This window comes from Hippopotamus amphibius, chromosome 16, assembly GCF_030028045.1.
Source record: "Hippopotamus amphibius kiboko isolate mHipAmp2 chromosome 16, mHipAmp2.hap2, whole genome shotgun sequence".
In the NCBI taxonomy this organism is placed as follows: Eukaryota; Metazoa; Chordata; class Mammalia; order Artiodactyla; family Hippopotamidae; genus Hippopotamus; species Hippopotamus amphibius.
The window spans coordinates 44,529,861-44,540,253 of NC_080201.1; the positions used below are offsets into that span (position 1 = coordinate 44,529,861).

General features: G+C 41.6%; 1 protein-coding gene across 1 annotated transcript in view; it reads left to right on the forward strand.

Annotated features, from left to right (window-relative positions):
• Positions 1 to 5,233: 5,233 nt before the first annotated feature.
• Positions 5,234 to 10,393, forward strand: part of ZNF507 (zinc finger protein 507) — a 41,214-nt gene continuing 36,054 nt past the window's right edge. The window contains exon 1 of the mRNA XM_057712843.1: positions 5,234 to 5,366. The gene's annotated coding sequence lies outside the window, so the exon portion shown is untranslated. The remainder of the gene's footprint in view (positions 5,367 to 10,393) is intronic.

Sequence of the window (10,393 nt, forward strand, 5' to 3'; positions counted from 1 at the left end):
GTTAAGGAAACTGCTTCTGTGAGAAGAATTTAACGGTACCCTATTAGAACCACACCGTCTTGTTCAGAAGCAGGTGGTATTACCTGTCAACAGGGTTTTGGACACAGCAAATAGCTGCCACCCAACTCAGCTGAGGCTCCTGGGCAGATAAAGTGACCAAAGGAGACAGCCCTCTGGAGGCCTCAAAATCTCATTTTCATTCCCCTGGTGGAAAAGAGACTGACTTTATTGACAAAGACCACTGAAAATTGCTTGAGCGCTCCAATAACAGTCTGCGTTGAAGCAGAGAGACAGTCTGGCAGAGGCCAACTCCCTGCTCTTCTGCACAACTCCACCCAGCTCTGAGTCTGGAGTATGCAGACCAGACTGAAGGGAGCCTCCTGACACCCTCACGAGCAGCCCTGCTCCACCTCCACTCCCAGCCGGCTGGTGCCTTTCCTGGACCCCAACCATAAATCAACATGAATTCGGGGCAGTTCTGCCAGAAAGCAAATTCTTAGATTGATTCAGGGACCCGGGGGGTCAGGCCTGGGTTAGCTGGTTCAAGGCAAATGTCCTGCTTCCCACTGGACTGCTCTGTGGCTTGACTGCACATCCCAGGTAAGCCACTAGATGTCACCACTATTGATGCTTGTCCTTACTCCCAGGTGCTGGTATAAGACAGAGTTCAGGGACTAAGGGAACTCTACAGAATTCCATCACCACCTGGACCACAGGGCTGCTTTAGGTGCCCTGACAGTCTGAGCTCCTCGTGGGCCTATTCTAAACCAGGTAGTGGCTCAGACCCAAAACCACTGAGCTGAAAGTTAAGCAAGAACAAACCTCAACTCTCACAATAGATGCCCCCACTCTTTCTCCAATTCTTCTTTGTCAGTATCAGTTGTTGTGTATCCTTCTCATTTATCCCAGTCCTCAATAAGAAATAAATTAATATGCGTGCCTCGTAGCACTAGAGATTTTAGATGTCAATGTGCTGCTGAAATGATGTAGGTCTGTGGCTTTTAGCAGAGAATGAATGACAGATGGATAATTTATGATGATTCTTGAGACCTGAACTATAATTATGAAGTATTTCTAGGTGTACATTCAGGATGCAAAGTGTAAGGAACTTAGCGCTAATGTTAATTTATTACTGACAGCAGTATATATAATAATATATCATGTCTTTTAATCTCACATTCCTTCTGACTTACATCAAGCAATCTTTTCATTCATTAATAAAATCAAGCCTTGCCATTACTTTTAATGATGAAGCCCCATTTTGAACTCGGAGGACTCCTATAATTAAACTCTGTACCTCCATACACCAGACATTTAAAGCTAAAAAAAAAAAAGAGGGTAAATTGAACTTCTTGTTTTACAGGCAGGATGAAAACATCAGAAAGATGCAGCCCACCTGCTCACAGTCCCACAAGAGCTAAATAGAAAGTTAAGAAAAATTTTTGTGTTTATCTTCTCCACTCATACCACCACATCCCGTTTTCTTCCCTGTTTTAGTCCCCTGCCTTCTCTGACCCTTCCACAACCTTTCCTTTTTTTTTTTTTTTTTCATTGAAGTATAGTTGATTTACAATGTAGTGTTAGTTTCAGGTATTCTTTTTTTTTTTTTTTCATTGAAGTATAGTTGATTTACAATGTCACTTTAGTTTCTGGCATATATATATATATATATATATATATATATATATATATATATTCTTTTTCAGATTCTTTTCCCTTATAAGTTGTTACAAAATACTGAGTATAGTTCCCTGTGCTATATAGCAGGTCCTTGTTGGTTATCTACCTTGTATATAGTAGTGAGTATATGTTAATCCCACCCTCCTAATTTATCCCTCCCCCTCCCACCTTCCTCTTTGGAAACCATAGTTTGTTTTCTATGTCTGTGAGTGTATTTATCTTCCCTTTTTTTGAGGCAGTATACCCAAAGAATATTTTTTAAAGGCCACAATAAAAATTACAACTAAAAGAAATGCAGGCTAACATGTCTCCTCCAATTCTCTGTGCTGTGCCAAAGACTTACATGATTAATCCCTTCAAAAGAAGTCTAACCTAATCGTATTATACCAAAGACAAGGTGTCCTTCATGAGTATCACGGCTGGAAACAAGTTGGTCTTCTCCACAAGTTTCAACTGGTTAATGTCTTATTCAGTTTACAACCAGTCATCACCCCGGCAACTTACTGCACTCTCCTGAATGTTCCCAAAATTTAAACAGTGCTTTGGGTTCAGTTGTAAGTGCACACCATGTATTATCAGACAACCCGGTCACTTTAGAAGATACAGACCCATGACACTTGTAGAAGTGAAACCTTTAAGCTCATCTGCTAATTAATGATCCCAAAGTAGAATAATGAAATGTGTGGAGATAAGGATTCAGTTATCTGGGTCATCTTTCATCTAGAGACAAAATCTGATTCCACCGAGTAGGTACTAGATAAGTGAGTAAGCAAGTTTCCTATCTATAACACTAAATCTTACTATGATTGGTTAATTAAATCATGACAAATGGCATTCTGTGGCAAGTGGAAGGCGCTTAAAAGAGATCTGGTGAGATGTCCACAGGTTCAATGGAACTACACGTGAATGTCTTTATATTCCCCTGACTTTAAAATGTTTACTGCAATTATCTAGAGAGATTTTGTGTAGGAAAGAGAAATACTGAGGTTTTGCTCCACTGGCTTTTTGAAGTTGCCTAGGTTTTTCTATTGGATTACGTGTCTTATTCTCCATCTTCAGGAATGAAGGTCCTAATCCTTTTATTAACATTCCTATCTGCCTGTAATGGTTTCTTCTTATTGATTCTGTCTCCTTCAGTTATTTCAGTGTAGGGAAGAGAAGCATCAGTCAGCAGTGGTTATGTTGTGCTGAGGTAACAAACAGCTCCAAAACCTCAGTGACTTCCTCATTCTATATATTCGTTGTGGGTCAGCTGAGGGCTTAGCTCATCACTGCCATTCTAAAATGTGGGCTGACGGGTGGCCACCACTTCAAACATTGCTGGTCATTAAGCCAGCAGGGAAAGGACACTCTGGTGGGGACTGCCCTGGCAACTAAACACTCCAGGATGAAAGCGGTAGCCCTCACCTCTGCACACAACTCATTAGCTAACACAAGTCACAGGCCACACCTCTGAGCCAGGAAGAGGGCCAGGGAAGTGTTGTCTAACTTTGTGCTGGAAGGGGAACATTGGGAAATAGCTGGTGAATATTAGAAAAGATGACCACAGGAACTTCAAAGATACACTTAACTTCTCACTTGTTTTAGAATTCCCATATTTTCTCTAGATTATAATTTCTCCACCTTGTTTTTGCATTCTGCCCTGATCAAATACTCCTCTGATTCCTGTTCTGTCCACTTTCAGATTCATGGACATTACAGTTAAGACAGTACTAAAGACAAGGCTCTCTTCAGATAGTTATAAACAAGAATTGTTTGTGTCAGTAGCTCATGAAGAAATAAGAAATTTGCACAGTAATTGTTTGTTCTCACTTTCTTCCTTTTATGTATTTCTGGTTTTCCTCAATTTTTTTTCCTTCCATCCTTCTATGCTAGTCTCCTGCTCAATCTCTTTTACTGAAAAAAATTACTCAACCCTTTATTTTTCCTTCTTCTTAGCTATTTGGTCCAATTGGCAAAGAATTCTGTGGAATAGCAGAATCCTAACTTTGCTGGTTTCCCAACCCCCCAAATTCAGGTGAATTTGTATCCTGAGATACTGACCACATCTCAGGAATTACTGACCTGTCTGAACAATGACTAGGTTTTGCTGCATCTTTCTCCCACTTGATAATTGAGAGCCCAGCCTGTTGCAAAGGTCTCTAATTACATCTGGAAGTCCCCAGGAGATACAGGTATAACTCATTTTATTGTGCTTCATTTTTTCTTTTAATGAGCTTTGCAGATATTGCATTTTTTGCAAATTGAAGGTTTGCGGCAATCCTGAAACAAGCCAGTCTATCAGTGCCATTTTTTTTCAACAGCATTTGCTCATTTCATGTCTCTGCATCCCATTTTGGCAATTCTCAAAATATTTCAAACCTTTTCATTATTATTATATTTGTTATAGTGATCTATGACCTTTGATGTTACTATTGCAAAAAAGATTATGACTATGAAAGCTCAGATGATGGTTAGCATGTTTCAGCAATAAAGTATTTTTAATTAAGCTATGTATACTGTTTTTTTGGCATAATGGTATTACACACCTATGAGACTACAGTAGGATGTAAACATAACTTTTATATGCCCTGGGCAACCAATTAATGTCAAATTCATGTGACTCGCTTTATTGCAGTGGTCAAGTACCAAACCCGCAATCTCTCCCAGATATGCCTGCATCTCAATGAACAAGTCCATTACTATGACTGGAATTTTCAGCTTTCTCCCTTCTTACTGTTCATGGCCCACCTGCTCAGTCCGGATCCAAGCACCCTGCTGTATAGTTCCTAAGACACCAAACCTCTCCACGATTCCTAAAGCTGTGTGGAACACTTCAGTCACATTGCATTTTACTCTGTGAGCAGGGGGACCAAAACGGGACTGCTTATAAAAGCTGTTGTGTCTGTCATAAAACAGATCCAAATGACCAACACCATGGTGCCCTCAGAGGACTGACGTTGTGCTACCGGGTGAAGCAAGCTACCAAGTCTGGTCCTACAACTCCCAGGACGAGTTCTTTCCCTGAAAATCCTCAATCTCTCCAGCAAATAGATTTTCCAAGGCCAACTCTACCCCTCACCAGGCACACCTTAAGTCCAGCCAAGAACCTAGGTAGGACCTCTACATTTTAGCCAAGAACACCACAAAAATGTATAGCCCAACCAAAGGCAGTAAGAAATTCAGAAGCATAGGGATGAAAAGAATGTCAACGCCCACTGCTGAAAGCCAACGAGGAAGAGGATGGGGTGATAAAGCTAGCCCACAGCAGGTTTGGGCGACGCGGGGAGACTCCAAAGTGAATACTCACTGACTTCTAGACCCAACGACCACTGAGAAGGCCACGCTAGGAAACTTGGGACCCGACAACCCGCGCCTAAAGCCCACCCAGGGGCGGGGGATTGCAGAGCGCTTGCGGGGTCTCACCTTCGCGCCCGCGCTGCCCAGCGCCCCGGGATGCCCGTGGGCGGGGCCTGAGCATTGCCCCGCCCCCGCCGCCCGCCACTCGGATCACCTGACCTGCCCGCGGCTCACGTGATCCGTCCCCAGCGCCGCCATTTTGGAGCTCCGGATGAGGAGGGGGAAAGCGGGGGAAAAGAGGGAAAAGAGCCGGGAGAGAGGTGGGAGAGGACGAGGGCGAGGGCACGGCCGGGCTCCTGGCCGGCCAAAGGAGGCTCGCGGAAGCAGCAGCCGCCGCCCGACCGCAGGTACCGCGCCCCGGGGCCGCCCCTCCGCCCGCTGTTAGCGCCGCCGCCGGCCATGTGCGACCTCCCCTCAGGCCTCTACCGGCGCCGGCTTCCTCCTCAGCCGGCCGATACCCGCCCGGCTCGCCACATGCCTCAAGTTCCGTGTCCCTTTTCAGTCCTCTGTGCCGCCCACAGCAAGGCCCTTGGAGACCCCGGGCTTGCCCTGCAGCTGGGGGTGGGGGGAACCTGCCGTCCCCTCATACTCTCAGCAGCCTGGCCCGTACGCAGGCCCGCCGGCCGTCGCTTCCCTCCTCTTTGCACAAGTGGAACCGCTTAGGTCTGGTTGGGATGGAGCGGACAACGGTGTCCTCACCGAGTCTCTTGAATACTTTCCTCAGCCCGCATCGCCTCAGCCCTTTCGCCACTTCTTGGTGTAGGAAAAGCTAGTACAAAGAAGCAGTTCTGGTGTTCTGCACCTATTTCGAACCTCTTAGTAGTCTCCTCAGAGATCAGAGATCATTGGGAAAAGCTCCCACCGTGTAAGACCTGGGGGCATCCGGAGTGAAGGGTTTGTGTGTGGAAGCCCTGGATGATTAATTAGGCGGAGGCCACCATCCCAACCCGCAGGCGATCTGTTTAGTTACTGCAGTGGGCTGTAATTTGCTATCAGTCTGCATCTCTCTTATCCGGCAATTACTGGATGTATCAGTAATTGAGTTTGTACTTTGTACTTTCTTCAGTACTCTGCTCTGACTCAGTGTATGGGTTGCATCATTGGTTAAAAGGGAAAGCCTGGCCCTTCATTCCTTTACCTAACTCGTTTAACATTAATTTCAGAGGAAAGCCAAATACGTGCTTTCTGCCCTGGCAGTGAACTACTTACTTAACCGTAATCGATAAAGTTACATTCTAGGTGAAATGAATACCATTCTTTGATCTTTTAGATTCATTCCAGCTAGTATAAGAAACAGTAGCAAAGAAGACCGGGGCAGGAAAGTACCTTAGAAGATATATAGGTCAGTCTGCTGTGTCTTATCTTTTCGTGATGCCGTTCAGTTGTAGAATTGTTGGAAGTTTGCAGAGTCACCCTTTAGATTGTATTTTTGGTTAAGATTAAAATAGTAATATACAATTTGTTTCTTGTTCATTAGAAAGTGATATCAGTTATACCAATAGTATTTTGAGTCAATTAGATACATTCTGAGCTAAAACATAAAATACACAATTATTGAAGGAGTTTCCAGAGCTATTTTTTCTAGCTTGTGCAGAATCCTGAAATCTGCTTGTTAGGTAAATTTTGTGAATTTGTATCACATAATCAGGTTGCATGAACATTCCTCTGAATTTCTTTTTGACATGCAATGTTGGGCAATTTTTCACTGCCCAAAAAAAATCATTACTTTGTTTTATCAAGAAAGGGAAATGTTTGATACTGTATGCTTTCGTTCTTGGCCACAGCTGGATTTTGAAGATTGATCCAAGGGGCTGTATTAATTTCAGAAATTGAGTTGAAAGACACTGGCTCTGCCATTTAACAGCCATGTAACCTTGGATAAGTCACTTAAACTGCACTGAGTGTTTCCTAATCTGTAGAATTGTGTAACACCCACCTAGTCTGTCCCAAAGATTTATGAGGCTCAAACATACATGTTTGATACTGCCTAGCTGTAAGGAGCTGTTGCTTTTCAGTACTTGTGCTAACACATTGTTTTGTTCACACTGAATTGAGAAGAAAATTGGTGTATTGAGAAAGGATGGATTTACAATCAGATAGGCCTGAATTCCAGTTCTTAAACTAGCTATTACTTTATGTCTGTAAAAGCTATTACTTTACATCTGATTCCTCATCTGCAAATAAAGAGGCCAGTATTACCAGGAATTACGTGAGTAATACTGCACTGGCACCACTGTCTGGTCTGTGAGCACCTCAAGGGCAGTGATTGCCTCTTACTTATTTACTTATTTTGGTAGTCTCCAGCACATTGCTTGGCACTTTATAGGTGCTCAGTAAGTGTAACATTAGTTAGACCTTATGTCTTAACTGCATTTGCCAAATTTGAATAGACTCTCAGGCTAGATGCCAGCTAAGAAATTTTATACTATGAAATTCATGTACTTTGATATTTATACTCAGTTTTTTTTCTTGGTGGGCAATTAATAATTACATTAAGCTAAGGAGATTTTAATTCAAGTAAATTATAGCTGACATAGGTAAGGTAAATCTATAAATAATGTAAGCAGTTTCAGGGTAATTTTTTATAGACAGTTTATAACTCAAAAACATAAAAGTTCATCCAGCACAACTCTTGTTTTACATCTGCAGAATGTAAAACGCTCAGAAACAGTGACTTGCCTAAGGTCACACAGCTGAGATTTCCTCTAGGAGAGGAACCCATGAGCTATGTCCCCTGCCTTCTTTTGGCTGAAGCAAAATAAATGTTTTATATTTCAGAATTGCAGTAATGTGGAAGAACAAAGAATTGGCCATTACTTCTATAACACTATTTTTTTCTAATTGAAAAGAACAAATTCTTAGTCTGAAAGAAAAGTTTCTTTATATAACACATTGAGGTGTCTTTGTACATACACAGGAAATTACAGCCTTTCTCCAGTCCCACCCAAGCCCCCATGAATTGTTCAACTTGATTTTGCTTATGATAACCATACTGCTGTAACTGAAAGGAACTAATTAGATGTACAAGTAAACCAAATAGCAAATTGTAAGGAAATAAGGACAGCTGAAATAATTTGGCTCTTTTCTTGGGAAAGATTAATTATAAGCTTTTGTATGTGGGATTCTGTTGTTTAGGAAGTACTTGAGACTCAGTGGAGAAAGTTGTAGAACTTTTCTGGTTTGGGATACGATATTTATTTATTTATTTATTTATTTATTTATAACAATTTTATATATTTGGTCGAATGTTATATCTAAAGATTCCAAATGAGAAAACTCCTGTTTTGCTGATGCCTTTTGTAGTCTTTCCTCATCCTAGTAAACTTTACTGTGCAGCCATACTGATCTTTCCACTCATCCCTAGGTAGCATGCTTACCCTCGCTTCTGAAAATCTAATGCTATGGCTGCTTTCTTGTCAACAAATTCCAGGAAAGCAAATGGCACACTCAAATTAGGATAATTCAGGGAGGTTGTATTTGCAAAGATACATGTAAAGGTGTAGGACTTGTGTAGGCAAACCATGAGAATAACTTGGTTATCCAGAACTAGCAGCATCAGGAGGAGGGAGAGTCCTGTAGAACAGCCTGCCTGGAGAGAATGGCCTTCTGTTGAGGAGCACAGCCAGTTCAAGGTGAGCTAGAGGGAGGGAACCTGGGGAATGAATATCTTGATCTGCCTCCTTCTGATCTCCTGTCATGGCTCCCCAGTGGCATAACTCAACCAGAGGGCATGGGAGCCTGATGATGTAATCCCTCCTGGGACAGAGAGCAGAGTGGAGAAGATGAGACAGTGAGCCCACAGGGGCAAATGGGTGACGTCCAGCATGCACCTTTTTTGGAATACAGTGTGCATCATACCTCTTCAAGAAGCCTTTGCTTCTCTTCCTAGACCAAAATGAGCACTTCAGTCTCTATTAGGATTTGGTCATTGGCCGTTGCCTTCTGTTTCAGCTTGTGTACTGCTAGGTTATTTAAAAGCTGTTAATTCTTTTTAACTTCTAAATATGTTAGTCTTATCCACTCAACTCAGTCTTAAACTCTGTGAATACTGTAAATTTAAATTTTTTTCCATTCTTCTTGGTACTTGGTTTGGTGCCTTGCACATAACATATTTTTTTAACTTTTTACTTTTAAAAATTTTAAACATTTACACAAGTAGAAAGAATAATATAGTGAACTCCTGGGTGTTTATTCCAGTTAGAAAATTTGCCGTTCTTACTTTGCCCTCATCCTCTCCACTTGCCCCCATCCCCCTTGGTAATTTTTTTTAGGTTGCATTTACCTTCATTTCTTGGAGGCCATGCAAAGTAGAAAGATTAGCATAATCCAGGTTGTCAGCATTCTTGAGCCACTGGGATTGTATTTGTACTCCTTATTTTCATCTCTTTTATTTTTCAGATTTTACTTCACAACATGTAATCCTGAATGTATTCAATATACGCGCGCGCTCGCACACACACACATTGGTGGCCCAAGTTTTGTATGTGTGTGAAATTCTTGTGAAATTTTTGTGAAAATTTTAAGAGTTGGACAGTATTCAACTTAACCTCCTCTTTGTGTGTACTTTATTATGAGCTGTTTACCTAACCTTTTTTAATAGAGACTTTTATTTTAATGAGACTTGTGAATCGACTTTGCCATGTGGACCCAAACTGGTTTTTCAGTTGTTTCTTGATGTATTTTATGTTGTCATATCTGTTTTATAGGTGCCATTTCTGTACTTATCCCCAAATGTATGCAGCCTCTAAAATGAGATACTTGCATAAATGTTCAGGGAAAATTGGAGCATCTGCTGCAAATTTCCATTAGCTCTTAATGCCTGAGCAGACACAGCTTTAAAATCTGAATGTTTTGTCAGATTCTTTTGTATTAGTCTTTTTCTTGAGATGAGATGAACTCCTCCCCTTCATTTTACTTTCTTTTTAAGGTACACAGTGAAATATCCACAGGGAGCAATTTGCACTGCTCTGTCTCCCTCCTATTATGTCATTAAATAGAAGAAGGATAATGAGTCACCTTTGTAACCCTGTGGGTGTGCGAAGTCTGTTGAGCAAATATTCACTTGTTAACCTCCAGATTATCAATCAGCCTACATGGATGTCACATTGCAGGGGAAGGAGACCTTCCATCTATAGTGCTGCACCACATCTTATGTAAGAAATTGAATGTTCAAGGATTTCTATTAACTATTATTTAAGAAATTTGCGTTTAACAATTGAACTGAAAGACAGCCTTAAGTGAATGACCCTAGAGGGAAATCAGTAATCACATGAAGAGCCAAAGTTTCCCTTGGCCTAAAAATGTGGAATTCTCAGGCAATAAGGTGACTTATTAAGTCACAAAGGGTTTATCTAAAGAAGCAAATTATTCCCCC